The 16,271-nt window shown below is 40.3% G+C and overlaps 1 protein-coding gene across 3 annotated transcripts in view; it reads right to left on the reverse strand.

The window, feature by feature from the left end:
- Positions 1 to 16,271, reverse strand: part of FBXW7 (F-box and WD repeat domain containing 7) — a 157,496-nt gene that overhangs the window by 115,343 nt on the left and 25,882 nt on the right. Inside the window, exon 1 of one of the 3 annotated variants that reach the window (XM_048943049.1) lies at positions 15,192 to 15,258. The exons of the other annotated variants lie outside the window; for them this stretch is intronic. The gene's annotated coding sequence lies outside the window, so the exon portion shown is untranslated. Of the gene's footprint in view, positions 1 to 15,191; positions 15,259 to 16,271 lie in introns of those variants that run through there. 3 annotated transcript variants of the gene reach the window in all.

Genomic DNA, 16,271 nt, shown 5'->3' on the forward strand with positions numbered 1-16,271 from the left:
TGGAGGGTCTTTCAAACCAGCCTAGCCCAGAATGCATGGTTGGTTTTGCTCCAGTGATATTTCTGCTCGTCTGAACACCTCCATTGCCATGGAGGCATTTCACTCCCTATGGCTTGCTGCTGTCTTGCATAATTTAACAAACAAGAAGTAACACTTGTAAGGGATTATGGAGTGGGAAAGTTATCAAAAACGCATACAAAAATTGATTTCATTAAAATTGTCAACACTTAATCTGAACCTCTAGAACCCCACAGTCCTTAACACTGTTTACAGGACAGTCTGTGCAGTAGCACTTGTAATGCCCTTGGTAAAACAGTAATGGTACAGAAGTCACAACTTAGGATACCAGTCTGTTGGAATCAAGAAAATCTACCAACCTGGTAAACCATACCAATTCGGTACCTTGGGGAGCTGTCATCTCCCCCCCATCCTAAATTTAACTTTGAGCAAGAGGATACTGCTCTCTCTTACACTGCTGTCCTTCTGATAATGCCAATATTGATAGCAGTAATACGATTCTACTGCTAAGTGCTGCTGTTTACTGCACAGCCATCATTTTTTCCATTTTACCAACAGTGAAAAACAGTACCAAAGAAGTTACGCATTGCTGGTTTGGGTTTTGTTTCAGTATGTTAAAAAAGAGAGAAGTCACATGACCTTGAGAAAGACCACGGAAAATTGAAACACCAATACAGAAAGGAATCATTAAAAGAGTTAACGGATAACAGGACAGATGATGCTGGGCGACGGCTCTGCAGTGCTGAGGAGTCCTTTTGCATCAAAAGGATGAGGGAGATGCTCTGAGAGTCACTGCAGCTCAAGCTTGGGTTGCAGATGGAAAGGAAACCTTTGCTATTCTGCAGTTGGCCAGACCAGACGACAGGATAGCTCCTCTGTCCTCAAGTCTGTTCATTCTTCCACTGTCCTCCCCACGAAGTTTCTCAGCATGCCCCATCTCACACATTCTGTAACTTTCCTCCTTTCAGTTCCTCATCCTCACCTCTATCCCCTCATTCAAACAGTGTAAAAGAGTGTTTGCTTCTTGATTATTCAGAAAAAACTGGCTGCTGCTATTTAGATATTGAACTTACTCCAAGGGTATTCACCATCCATGACCCTCCAGCTTCACAATCACAAAACCAGGTGCTCACTGGTGGGAAGGCAGAACTATGCAGAGATGCACCAGGTTAAGCAAGAAAGCACAAACCAGTTAATTCATGAAAACTGTAGGCCACCTAAGAATTCAGCAACTCCTCTCTCTCATTATTTTACAACTACACTAAGCTCTTAATGCAAGAAGGCATCCAACAGCACAGCTGAAGGGGCTACAAGAAACGCATAGTGCCTGGAATACTCTGCTGGAATACTCAATGCCGGTGTTTTTTTTGGGTCATAAGCAAAACATGGAAAGCTGGGATCTCTACAAAAACAGACTTTAAGTTTTAGTTCTTCAACAGCATGTTCAATGAAAGCTAAGTGTGAAAACACATTTTCATGAAGAGCTTAAGTTTATTACAGGTCTTGACCTAAAAAGGTAAACTTAGGCTTCTTTTGTCTTATGTACCTAAATAGATATTTTCCTGTAACACAGCTAGTCATTTTAATAAAAGGTTTTGATTTTTGTTTGTTTGTTGCTTTTTTTCTTTTTTTAAAGCCATTAGCTTTACAGAGATAAATTTAGCCCTGGGGGAGTTGCCAAGTTCCTTTTAGAACCATTAGGACTGCCATCTAAAATGCAGAATTACGATCAGAAATTTTATTTCTGAGAGAACAAAGCCTGACAGTCAGATCCCACGATAAGTTTCTGAAATCACCATTTTCAAGGGTGGCTGGAAACAAGCACAAAAACAAACCCCAACTCCAGCTTCTGTGTTTTCTCTTCATATATATATATATTTACACACACGCAAACATACACTTGTGCACATGCAGACTGCCCATGGCCAACAAAAGCAGAATCAGAACTGGTTGTAGTGCAGGTGGTATCAGTGCTCTTTTAAGGCTAAGTCAGGAGGGAATGAAGGTCTGTGCTAGAACACAAATTACCAGAACTTCTCCAAGGACTGAGATATTTTAAGTCATACATTAATTTATTCATTTAATTCTTGCAAAGATTGGTAAATCTCAGAATCACAGCATGACTTGGTTTGGAAGGGAGTTCAACGATCATGAATCTCAAACCCCCCTGCCACAAACAGGGCCACCAACCTCCCCATTCACTATGAGACCAGGTTCCCAGGGCCCAATCAACCTGGCCTTGAATACCTCCAAAGGGACCACATGGCTTCCCCATTTGGTAAGAAATATTCCAACTCAGGTAAAGCCTTCAGCTCCCTAAAAGGCAGTAGGGGTATACACAACTGTCAGCACGCACCCACATCCAGGACTATCATATTGCAGCACAATCAGATATAACTAGACCAGCTAAAAAAGAAGAGTAACTGAATAAAACAAAGTCTTTCCAGGAAATATCATTTTATCAGTATTTCTGCAGGAAACACCTGTGGGAACTCCAATTCATCAGGTAAAATGGCTATTAGCAGCACTGACATTTACAGAATTGATATAAATCTTGCTTTTTTTTTTTTTTTTTTAAAATAAAGGAAAGGTGATGATGAAGAGATGCTCCTGGCCAATACTTTGGGAGATGCTTTAAACATGTGATAGTTGAAGCCTGCAAAATCATCCATCTACAAAGTGCACAGTCAAATTCATTTTGGAAAATGCTATGGCTTAATTAACAGTTAATTTTCAGCAGTGCGTGTGCCGCTATGGACAAAGCAGGTTTCCTTCTGACTTTACTACAGGTTTACCATAATATTTTGCCTACTGTTTCATACACAATACCATACACACATAGCATACAAATGTAGTACCATTAATACCAATTAGGGTGCTATACGTGAAGCCCAATACATACATGTGACATCTCCACACAACGGACAGTGCTCCCCTGTAGCTCCTACTGGAAGGCCCCCCGTTTCTGTAGGCAGGCAGTGGGTGCTGGGATACCCCACAGCTTGGGCAGCTGCAGCTATAGATCTGTTGGTGAGTGCTCAGAACACAGCCCAGCCTAACAGTCCTGATACTGCTGCTAAATTAGTGCCATTACTCATTCTGCTCTGCTAGCACAACAGTACTCCAGCAGAACATATTATCACTACTTACTACTATTTCAGTAATACATTGCTGTCAACAGAAAGGACTTTTTCTTGCCCTGGCTATATTTTTATGGAGTTGTGCACGTTTTGTTGCGCACACAAACCAGCATTTTTACAAGAACCTGTTTTCTGTTTTCTCTGAAAAGCGCAGTTTCCTTCCAACTGTTTTTCTCGGTGATTTACCAAGACTCATTTCTTAAGTGACAAGGCATAATTTATGCTGTCATTGTGTTTAGAAGCTCCATCACGACAACTTTCTCACAAACACTTTTAAAGGATACATTATGGTGGCACAATTCCTAGATACTGCACACTAACCTTGAGAAAGGTGCATTAAAAGTGAAAGCAAACTACTTAAGCTCATTTCTATCATCGGGTTAACTTCTTTGAATTGAAGTGATTTTCAATTAGCCTCTCAAGCCAATAACTGCACTTCCTAATGGTTATTAAAGCAATACAAAGAACTGAAACATGGTCAGATCGCTGCTGAACCCCCACCCTCAAGTCAAGTCACCAGACTCAACAGTCACTGAGGACTCTGGCAGGCTTTGCTCAGAGAAGCCTGTTCCACACCACTACCTTAGAACAGGACTGCTCAGGTTCCAAAAACATGTTTGGGGTCATTCTGCTACTTCAGCACAATGACCGGTTCTTTCAGACTCAAAAACCCATTGTGTGCTGGAGAAAGAGGAACTTTTGTTTCCTTTCTCACATACAAATTGGTGAGATAGCAACCTATTTCTGCAAGGAGACTGTTCATTTCACAACGTTAGAGCACAGCTAAGAAAGTGACCGAACTGCACACTACATGAGCAGTCAAGAAAATAGGAGTGTGTATGAGTGTGTCTCACAAGGAAAAATGTGTACTAAGTTGTTTGAACAATCAATTTTCTTTTATTTACCTTCTTTGAAGTGGAAAGCCAAATTACAACTACTGGTTTAAATTATATGTTTCTTGTTCACTGACTGTAATCACAATTGGGTTCAACTGTTACAACTTGAAAATCAGTCCATATATCATTTCTTGAGACATTTTTACTACTTCTAGCTTAGTTAATAGGTATTTAAATCACCTATTGTATACAACATACAGATGCGCTACAGCCTAAGTGACTGTCCTCCTCTAAGCTTCAGTGCACTGAAGGTTTTCTTGTTTGTTTCATACTTCAGAGTCCACATGAGACTCTTCTACTTCCTGGTGCGTTTTTTTTCCTTGCGGTTTTCAGTCCAAAACTAGGTATAACAATTAAAAGCTATTTTACTTTCATTAAGCTTCCTATCATGTATGAAATGCCATTAAAAAGTGCAAGCACTCCAAAATAAATGCTTATTCTTGCACCATAGCAGATATAACTTAAGAGTGTATTTTTAAAGTGAGAAAAATCATGTGTAAACTATTAGTAACCATTGTCACATACTCTGTGCTCATGCTACTCTCCAATTAACCTGCAGATGAATGCTCTATTATGCACCTTGCAAGACAGAAGCTTAACAAGACAATACGTTTTAATTTTATCAGCCTAAGACAACTTGGTCCAAAAGGCTGACCTAATTAAGCTCCAGTTTTGCTGGATCAAAGCTCCAATGACTTTTTCCTACAGTAAAATCCATATTTTCATACGGAATATTTTTTGTTTGGTTTGGTCTCCAAACAGTCAGCTTTAAACGAAGGGAAAGGAGGGGAAAAGAGACACAGTAAAGAGGAGGAGACAAAGCACGTGCTTCCAAAACATAACATTTAACAGATCGTATACTGAATAGCAGTCAATGAAGAATTGTTGTCTACTCTCCCCTAGACCTTGAACTAAGCTTAGAGTGAACCAAATTCTCAGGAAATGCACGTAACAGGTGTGCTCATGTGATTTATGGATAAGCTGACATTCACAAAATCAGCTAGGAATTGCCAGTTTTACATACAAACAATCATGTCAAGAACCCAGAAGCTAACAAGTATTAAAAAATTTAAATGAATTTTCATTGTTTTTGGAGAACACAGCTAGAGAACTTTTTATTCTGACAAATTAGATGTTGCATCTCTTAGCATCTAGCAGTTTCAGAGCAACTCAAGGTAGCAATCAAAACATCCATTAGAGTGCTCCACTTCTCAGAACAAGCAAGCAAGTGGTTGTCAGTGCAGCCAGTAAATCACCTGATCCTATTACAAAATCAATTACTGCAGCGCATTTCTATGGCTATACAACCTGATAATGGCTAAATGATATTGGATAGCTACTGCAAGGTCAAGAAAACTGCTAAGAACATCTGAAATTTGTCTTTTTCATGTAAATCCAAAATATGCAGCACCCTTTTAATGGTATATTTAGAATGTAAAATATAGTTACCTTCTTCGGCTGATTGAGACATTCAATGGATAGTCTCTGCAACTGCTGTGTTGTATGGCTGAAAGATAGAAGATTGGAGCAGCAGGTCGAACAGCCCAGCCTCTTCATTAAAGAAGAAATAATGCTGCAGCCACAGCCACACATTGACTTACTCAGACGAGTTTATTCCTCACAGAATTAGGACCGACACTGTCCCGTACAGACTCAAAATTGGCCAGCTGCCTCATTCTGCAGCCTACTGGCTGAAATTAGCACTGCTAAGCAGAAAAGCAGCCCATATTTCTCTAAAAAAGAAGTCAGCAGTCTCATCAGCAAGTAAAACCTTGCCTTTAAAAGATGTGCACGTTTTCCCATTTACAAAGTAAGCTGCTGCTGTAAAGAGAAGGCCAGCTGCCCAGCAGAGGAGTAGATGCAGGGAAGGTAGTCCCTCCCAACTGCTCACCAACTCTTCCTGCTGTGGCTCCCGTCACTTTGGGGCCCTTCTAGCCCCCCCTGCAGCACAGCCTATCCAGGCCAAGCCCCGGGCAGGGGCGGCCACACGAGCAGCACAGAGCCCCACCCTGCCGGTCCCACGCCCCTCATCCCCTCAGCACCCTGCCGCCAGCATCCTGCCTCCTGCTCCCAGCACACTGCTCTCACAGAGCTGCTGAGTGCCGCACCTCCTGTGCCTGGCAAGGACCCTCCAGTCACAAGGGGAGTGTTAAGACCTCACTTGTGCTGCACTCAGATCGACTTCTTGCAATGACTGGGGAAGAAAAAAAAGTCATTTGCCACATCTGAACGCATGAGATAAATGCTACTCAGGTCTATTAAATCCTGAAATAAGAACGGCTACAACAAAGCTACGTGAGTGAGAATAATACTAGAAGTCAACAATAATAATTTAAACCTAGGATGAAAAAAGCATAAGAGAATTTCAAGTACGATGTCAAAAGGTACAGGTACCAACTCTCCAAGCGAGTTACAGACAGCTGGTATAAGCAGCTTTAGGAAGGTCTGCAAGGAGCCCTTCTCTTTGAGAAGGAAAAAGCAGCACAGAAAGGCAGAACTACATCTGACTACTCACTTGAATTAAACAGCTCTCCTAACCTTTATGAAGTCGTACACCCTGGTTAAAAATATTCTCTATGTTTCTTTAACACAAAATTGCAATTGGAAATATTTTGTCATTACAAGAGATACTAATGCAGTAACTACATCCCTTTTGCTTTCTATATAAAAATCTAAGTGATACTGGAAAAAGCTTGTATTAGTTGGTTTAATGAATGTATGCAATACTATTTCTGAAAGGACATCTCACATTAACACAACTGCTTAACCTGATTATGGGATAATCTGACTTGAAATCATTGTCACGTTCATAAAGCTATCGATGCTTGTCTCATTCAACAGCATCCTTTTTATCAAAAGGTTAAGCAAATGCAAGTGACACGAAAGCAGCTTAAGCGAATATATTTACAGAAAACTTCTCATTATCATGCTGCATTCCGAACAGAATCTCTCTTCTACTCCCTCCCCTCCTCTTTACTTGCTCTCCCCTCTTTCCCCCTCCCTCTCCTTGGTTTAAAGCTGAACTGAGCCTCTCCCTTCACCTTGCTCTGCCCTTTTGATATTCATGTTTCTATTAAATCCATTTCCGGTCTATGTCCAAGCATGCACAGCAAATTGCACAATAAAAAAAACCTTCCGTAGATAAAGACTACAGATGCAAACAAGCAAAATAATGCAGTAACCTTTTTTACTCGCCTGCTGGAGGTACTGTCTGCTGCATAGAATTTTAAATCCTCATCTGCAGATGCAATTGAGCCGGTATTGCCAAGGACTTTGCTCTTCCTGTGCTGATTCTACACAGCTATTCATCGAAAGAGCACATTATATTGAAAACTTACAGTAATAACAGGTAAAATTACGTAAATGGTTTGAAAGGAACCAACTTGAAAAGAATCAGCTATAGCTCTGACCAGTCACATTTCAGAGATGCCAGACACATTAGTGAAGAAAGTCTCATTGCTGATGCATGCTTGCCAGCAATGTGCAGGATGTGGAAGCAGAGAGAGCTAATGAAAAAAAATTAATGCACAGATTTAAAGTGCAAGGACCGAGCTCTCACATGCAAAATTGCACGTGTCCTGCATGCCACAGGAAACATCTTTTTTCACCAACATTTACTGTTTGTACAACTAAAAATACGGTCATGAAAATCAACCCCCACATTCCCTTCCTTCATTTACGTGTCTGCCAGTAGACAGCAGGTAAGTTTAAATATCCTCACTGCACCTCTGTTCCTCATAAATGGAAGCTCTAGCTTTGTCCTTTGGCAGCACATGGTGAAGGATTGCACAGATACCTTAGAGACACTTAAGGAAAGCATCAACATTTTCGATAATTGTTTTGCATACAATAAGGTTAGGAAGCACAAGGATACTTCAACAGAATTTGTATTATTCTTAGCAGAAATTAAACACCAGCAGTAAAGCCTGCTATTCATTATTTATGAATTTTACCCTTCCTCACGCCGTTTCTTTAATGTGCTATTGATTTCAGGATGCACACAGAGCCACTGACAGACAAGACCAAGCTTCACAGAATAACTATCAGCCAAATTAATATTTCCAGGAATATCAAGGTAATATCGTTCTAAGAAGTTTTTCCTATCTATAGACAATGGCACTTATACTGACAGTGACGTAGTTAAAAAATTAATTCTTTTCCTCCCCCAAAAGCATCCTATGATGTCATTTAAAATAGGAAGACAGACGAGTTTTGCACTGCTGTTACCACTATATTGTTTCTTTTGATTTTCCAGCAGTTGCTATCAGCATAACTTCCAATGCATTTTTACTCTCTAAGATTCATTTTATTTGAAAATAAAATTCCCCCCCCCCCCTTTTTTTTTCTCTTGGGTACTTCCTCATTTCCAACTAAAATATTAGATGCATAATGCTCTTCTCCATAATATTCATTAGCAGGACGAAGCCACATAGGCAACATCCCTGGAATTGCAAATACTTTTCAGAATATCACCTATTACTATTATTATTACATAAACTTGTACAACTTCCACAAACTTGGTGAAACCTGAACTTACAAACACAACAGGATTGTTTTTGGCTCTTGGATGCCCTGTCCCTGGAGGCATTCAAGGCCATGTTGGATGGGGCCCTTGACAGCCTGGTCTAGTATTAAACGGAGAGGTTGGTGGCCCTGCACATGGCAGGGGGTTGGAGATTCATGATCTTTGAAGTCCCTTCCAACCCTGGCCATTCTGTGATTCTGTCATTAATTTATCTAAACTACATATTTTTTCACAGTACCCAAAAAACTGCTTAACTGGCATGCCTAGAGGGCAAAACACTCCTTCATATAAAAGAGCAATAGGTAAATATGTAAAACATAGCCTCTAACTGAAGGCTTGCTAGTAGTAATTAAAAAAAAAAAAAAAAAAAAAAAAACTGCAGTAGGAGAAGCAGAAAATTGCTTTAAAAACCTACACTTCCTGCAATCTCAAGAAATCCAGGACAATTCCTACTAAAACATATGAAAAAGTTCTTCAGATGCTTGAACTGTCAAAGATTGCAAATTGAGAGAAAAACTTGAAAACGAAACTAAGAAGTCATCAAGCACACTGTCCCTGCAACAGGCAGGTTTCTGTGCAGTACAGGAAAGACCTGAGAAAGAATTTCCATTTTCAGCAGTGTAGCCCAAGGCAACACAACACAAGTGGTTTTCAGCTTCATCAGCTTCTCTCAAAGGCCCTTCTACCCAGCATGGAGGAGGCGAGGGGTAGGTGATTGGCTAACCACACTCAGGCTCATTCTTTCCCTTCCCATCCACCTAACGAGGACTACAAAAAAGGATCGAAAAAGTGAGAGAAAACTATTTTTGGTCCAGAATAGGGCAACTACAGAAGCCTGTATAGCATGAACACCATGGACCTACTAAGACCTGACTCTCCTACCTGACTCTCTTTTCCAGATCTCAAGTTTTCTTAATCAGAAAACAAAACACACAACCCTGTTTCTCTCTCTAAAAAAAACTAACAGTGCTATTCTACTATTCCCAGCCTCCGCCAGAGGTAAAAGGCAAGACACAGACCTAGTATTTGCAGTGTTGGACTCCTATGAAGCTGAGTGAATGTGCCACCCTCAGCCCCTTAGCAGCACAGGCACACAACTCAAGCCCTGGCCTCCAAGAGCTCACAAGCACTGTGATGTTAAGAGGTTGGCTTCTCATTCATGTGAGCCAGTCAAGAATCCACACCAAAGCTGTCCTCACCCTTAAGAATACTTGCTGCCTGAAATACAGTGATGTATGTAACTAGCTGAACCAACGAACATTCCAGTATAGATATTGGATCATCATTAGACTCCCAAATTAGAGCCTCCCTTAGCCTACAGGTGTACGCACATAGCCTTCTCATCAACTCCATACTGTGTCCACATTCAGTATTCATCTTGCAGCTGTCCACGTACCTGGATTATGCTCAAGAAAAAGTGATGATACCAACTGGTTCTATACCATTTTGCAAGAACCACCCCCCAAAGGTTAGCAGACTTCAGATGCTCACTCATTTTATCTTAGACTCATACACCAATTATATTTGTCTCAATTTTGCTAGAGTATTCCATGCTGATGAAGTGATATTTAACACTTATTGCATGCCGATGCAACGAGGAAAAAAGTTTTATCTGTATGTGATTGAAGTACTCTCAACGATTATTTGAACTTACTCATACACAGCCTAAAACAAAGTTAAGGAAAAAATCATAGAATGGCCTGGGTTGAAAAGAATCTCAATGATCATCCAGTTTCAGCCCCCTGCTACGTGCAGGGTCACCAACCACCAGACCAGGCTACCCAGAGCCACATCCAGCCTGGCCTTGAATGCCTCCAGGGATGGGGCATCCACAGCCTCCTTGGGCAACCTGTTCCAGAGCTTCACCACCTTCTGAGTGAAAAACTTCTTCCTAATATTTAATCAAAACTTCCCCCCTCAGGAAAGCCAAGGCACAGATGGACCTGAACTTGGCTAGGGAAGTGAAAAAATAATAAGGTGTTCTACGGGTTTGTAGGCAGGAGGAGATGGAGCAAGAAGAGCATTCCCCCTATGATAAATGAGGATGGAGAACTGGCTTCCGCAGACATGGAAAAAGCTAGGGTTGTTTCTATGTGCGTGTGCATTGTTTTTGTTGTTCTGATTTTGTTTGTTTTTAAACACAGCACAAAAATACAGCAGGAGATTATAAACCAACTGAATACAATAAATTAGTAATCCTTCAAGTAGATTATGAAACAAAATCACTTTAATATACACAGCCTATTCCTTCTCAATATGCTAACGTTACCTCAAAGTATTAAACAAGTTTCTGAAGATACCCACAGTGGTCTATCTCTGACACTGGGTGATTCTCCTCCTCTGGAGCTCTAGGAAGCAATTTGGAATGAACACTCAGCTGACTGTCAATTTGTAATCCAGGACTGAAGCAGTTAATACTTCCCTCAGCACAAGCACCAAATACTTCTCTTTCAGAGCTCTTCTTTCAGGCTGTCTGCTGATTTCAGAAGGAAACACTATCAATTTCTGCTTGGTACCTTTTCCTAAAGGTGACTTAATTACAAGTTGCTGCCCTTTTCCAAACAAAGGCAATGAACAAAAATCGTGAAGCAGTGTCACAACGAACTTGATGTTTTACAGTAAGAAGAATGCTGCTGTAAAACACAGCAGAAGCAAGTGGTTGGTCACTTCAGGGCCATTCCACTCATCCATTTCCACTCATATTTATGAAGGACAGAGGAGGACAGCCTACCTCTCTAAACAGTCACCCCACAACCACAGAGAAGGTGCTAACTGTCCTACAGAATCATGGGTTAGTAACCAGAGCATCCCTGCTAGATCCTTGAAACAGAATGCTTTAGACTCAGTGGGACTGAAACACCTAGTTCAGAGGCAGGTGCACAGTTGTTGCTCTGCACAGAGCACACAGAAGAGGAGAAAGACTTTCAGGCAAGGCAGCAAACTTCCAACAAATTACCACACAGACAAGAGAAATCACACCATAAAAGCAAGACCTTTAATTCCCTTTATCTGGATAACACTTTTAAAGAATTAATGTACATCCTTAATTTTAAAGCTTGCTTAACCTCATTAATTTACTCTCCTCAATAATCGAGGTCTTCACAGAGCTGCAGATTAAAGTCAATTTTCTGAAATCCAGGTTCTCAGCAGCATTTTCTGAAAATGCCAGGAACTCCTGGAAGCACAACAAAACCAAACAAGAACTCCCAAATTTCTCCTTGCCTGAGTGCATAGGAAAGCAGTCCTTCAATTCCTCGTTAACTAATGTGAATATTTCAAATAAGAAACCTCACAAATCAACTTCAAGATTGAAGAGAGAAAGAGAAGAAGAGCCTTATAACGATCAATGTTCCCACTGTACTTCATGTGGCTCTCGAGAACCACAACAATGAAGCCATTCTAATCCATTCTGCTCTTCAGACTGCAGGAAACAAGTGGATTGGATTTTGTTATGTTGAAGACATAGAAAACAAAGGTGACTGGCCACTTCACATGTAAACTTACAATGGTAACATAACCATTATTAAATAACATGTACTTTTGTGCCCTGTTTCTCCACTCAAGCCTCACCCTCCATCTACAGGCTCACATTAAGGCAAAATATTTGCAATGGATATTATCTTCCAAAATATTCTATCTCAAGCCCTCATTCACCCTCAAGTACATTTTCATTACCGTGTCAGAAGTCACGGTGCAGATCTGTCTGCACAGCCTTACCCACAGCTTATGTTAACACTGTCCAAATACATGAGTCACAGGGAAAAATGCCAGCTTAACATCAGGTTAGCAAAATTTTAAAAGCTACTTTTAATGTAGATAGAAGTTCATAGCAGTGCAGAATTATATTTCATTCCCCTGATAACTTTCAGGTGAAAAGCTGAGTTGCCTTAGTGGCAGAAGCTGGCAACATTTAATGTGAAAAAACATTAGCAGACTTCATGGAATCAAAGTAGTATCTTGCCTGCCAAGTGCAAGAGTCTCTCTTAGCAGAGGTACTTATGCCAGGATACAGATTTCAAATTCCACACTCCCATACAGAGCAGTGAAGAGGTGTAACTGTCCACGTAGTCAGACAGGGAAGAAATGGAAAGCTGATTCAGCTGGAAAATAACCCTCAAATACAGAATGCTACAAAAAAATCACCTATGTTGATCTCTGTGCTATTTCAGTACAATTTTGGTAACAGAATACAATCTGAAAAGGACAATAAGAAGATGAAAGGGCATGAGGAGGCTGAAGATGCTGCAGTTTTGAGGCAGAAAGGTTAATACAGGACCTCAAGCACAACCAAACCCAGAAATGCCACGTGCAATGACAACATACTCATTTGCTGCTTTGTTCCTCGCTCTGTCTACAAAATGAAACTAATGCTTACTATGGCATTACTTAATATGACAGTAAAGAGGTGAATGACCACATTATTGGCTTGCTGTATATCAGTAACAAGGGGACAGAAAAGGAGGGATACAATTTCCAAGGCAGGACAAGAAAAAGCAGCTGACAAGAAGTTGTTTGGGGCTCTTTTTGTTCTTTTCCTGTAACTAAAGTAAAGGGAAAATAAAAGCTAAGGATTTTGACAGCAAGGAGCCAGCTTGCCAAAGAGAAAAATGCTCGGTACTGAGCACAGAATTGCAGCAATGAACATACCGCATATTGCTCAGAGAGAGCAGGAGCTCCATCACTAGCATACCTCTGAAAGATTTCACAAGCACTGCATGCTCCACCTGTTTGATTATCTACAACTGCCTTCGCATTTAACCTGCGTGCAACCCCAAGCCATGACAGGGCAGAAGAGATGACTACGAACCACTGACATAACTGTAAATAACTAGCTGTCAGCTGGACATCCCAAACACACTTTATCTATTACTAGAACAGAATTTTACTTCTAATCTATGACCAGTTCATGTGTTTTAAAGCACACATTTTCTTGGACACTCTACAATCAATAGGTGCACAGAGGTTAGGCTCAGTAAGATTATCGCAATGGGAAGATAATCAGAATAAACGGAAAAGCTCACCGCTGCCATAGGCTCGCAGTAAACTCCATAAAGAGAAATCTCCAAAAAGAGATCTTTCCCCAGTGGTAATCAGCACTTAAATGGGATCGAGGAGAGGTGCAGCCAGGTTCCATCTCTTCTGGTAGCACAGGTGAATTGCCTTCACCTGTGCTCCCATGGCTGACTCATTGCTTGCCTCAGGTGGTCAATCAGAGGTTCAGGCCACAATCAACAGTTCCCATATGGGCATTAACGAGCTTTAATTGATTTGAGAATGTGCAGACTTGCTAAGTGGTAATGGCATAAGCAAGGTCACCTGTGCACACAAGCTGGGAGCTAACTTTCACATCCATGGATCTTTCTGCAGCCCTAAACAGCTAGTGGAAATAAAGTAAGCCACCTCAAGTAATGCAAGTTAAAAATGATTAACTTGAAGTAGAAACAGGTATACAAGGATGTTAAATTCATATACAATTATGTACCTTTAAGCAGCATTTATTGTTGAGAGAAAGTATTCAGTTTCCCTCTGTTTCTGAACATTTTTTTGCCCCAGAATATTCTGTTTTCAAGTCATCTTCATAATTTGTTTATTGAATTGAAGGAAGTCTGAACTGACTCATATTCAACTATATGGAAGAGTCCTAAATGATAACCACTGCACATTCCAGACTGAGGAGCAGAAAAACCAACAAAAGATGCCTGAACAACTTTGAAAAATAGTTATCGTTCTGTTACAATCATGATAACTCTTAGTCCATACTTCAGAAAGCCATTTTCTAAGTTGGAGATTAACATACTCTGCAAAGCCTTGAAAATCATCTGCAAACTAATTAGTAGGACATATTTGAGTACCATATAATTTCTTTAATGCAGAAAAACATTAGAAATTATGACAGTAGAAATATTAAACTAAAGAATAGTACAAAGGGACTTTTAAGCAATACAAATGTTTCTGTTAAACACTTCATCTTATGGGTTCTTTCAGCATCTAACAAGCACCATGTGGGCTGCATGCTGCACCCACTAGCAAACAACCCAAGCAAGCCATTCCCCACTCACAGATGCCTAAGAGTCACACTGAAAAACACAAGACCTTAAGAATTACGCATGCAGAATCTTCTGTTAGATCAGCAATTCATTTGATTTGTCACTGATTTTGTTTTGGTGGGGCTCTTTTGTTTGTTTGTTTTTTACCTGGGAGATTGTTTTTGATTTTTTTAAACATATATTTAGTTGGACATGAGTGAAATAGAAATAAGGACACCAAAATCTTTTAGAATACACAGCAGTAGGTACCTTTGTTTCTTTTGTGTAGTCTCCATTCAAACACACTTATTTCCTCTGAGCAAGATGCTTAAGTACACCGGCAAGGCGAACTCCACACTTGCTCATGTTCTGTTTTGTTGGGTGTTCTTTTCTCCTGCCATAACACAACTAAGCCAGCTTCAACTAAGTTAAAATTTACTGTAACTAAATTATCATTCACTATTTACTACTAAGAAATCACACACCATGTATAATCAGTGAATATACAGACATTATAACTAAGAAATAAACAAGAGTTTGGCAAAGCAGGTTATTATACAAAATAGAGAACAGATAGAGTGCTTACCCTTGTCCTGGGCTTGTTGTAAGACTCCAAAGGAGAAACCTCCAGAAAGAGATCCTTCCCCACTGGCAGTCAGCTCTTAAATGGGCCTAGGAGCGGCACAGCCAGGCTCCACCCCTTCATGCAGCACGGGTGAATTGCCTTCACCTGTGCTCCCAGGGCTGACTCAGTGCTCACCTCAGGTGATCAATCAGAGGTTCAGGCTGCAATTCAGCAATTACCATACCCACCAGAAAAAGTTTTTTCCTTTTGTCAGTTGATATAAGGGTTATATCAGTATTCCGCCCTCTCCTATACTACAAACTCTCATTTTTTCTATTCTATCACAGCAGCAATGCTACTGTTAGATGCAGTATCCACTCTACAGGAGGCCTCACCTACCCCATGTCTCTCACATCAAGTTTTTAAATAAATAATCTGAAGTCTCTGAAATATTGTGCTTTTAAACTGGCAGAAAAGACTTTTACTGTGCAGAAAACAAACATCTTCCTACACCAGTTTGCACCAGAACAGTTAGCAGTGCTCATGTTTATACACTATTCGTTACATAAGGTCCAACATGCTGACTTCCACGTCTTAAAGGAATAGATTAGAAATATTTTCAGGTATTTTTATATGTCCAGGGCCTTTTACTATCAACTAAGAGCAATAGAGAGAGTTTAACCCCATATTAACAAGTAATAATTTACTTAAGTCTTCTAGCAAACTTTGCTTGGATGCACACAGAGATGGGATATAGGCTATGGACACAACCTGAAACAACAGAAATCCTATATTCTTAAAATGAAGCTTCACATTACAGCAATCTAATATTGAAGCTAGTCATCTAGTGAAGCTGTGGAGCATCCATCCGAGAAGATACCCAAAAATCTCTAAGATGGTCCTGCTTTGAGTTGGGGGTTGGATAACGACCCTCTCTCCAAAATCCCTCCTAATCCAAATCACTTCACGAGTCCATAAAACTGAAAGGAGGATCAGAAAAACAGTCATTGTACACTGTGAAACAGTATACTAATACACAGTACATGAACTGTATATAGACTGATACTTGATTTTTTGCCTGTGAAATTAAAGAAAACGTTT

This window comes from Lagopus muta, chromosome 4, assembly GCF_023343835.1.
Source record: "Lagopus muta isolate bLagMut1 chromosome 4, bLagMut1 primary, whole genome shotgun sequence".
Classification (NCBI taxonomy): domain Eukaryota; kingdom Metazoa; phylum Chordata; class Aves; order Galliformes; family Phasianidae; genus Lagopus; species Lagopus muta.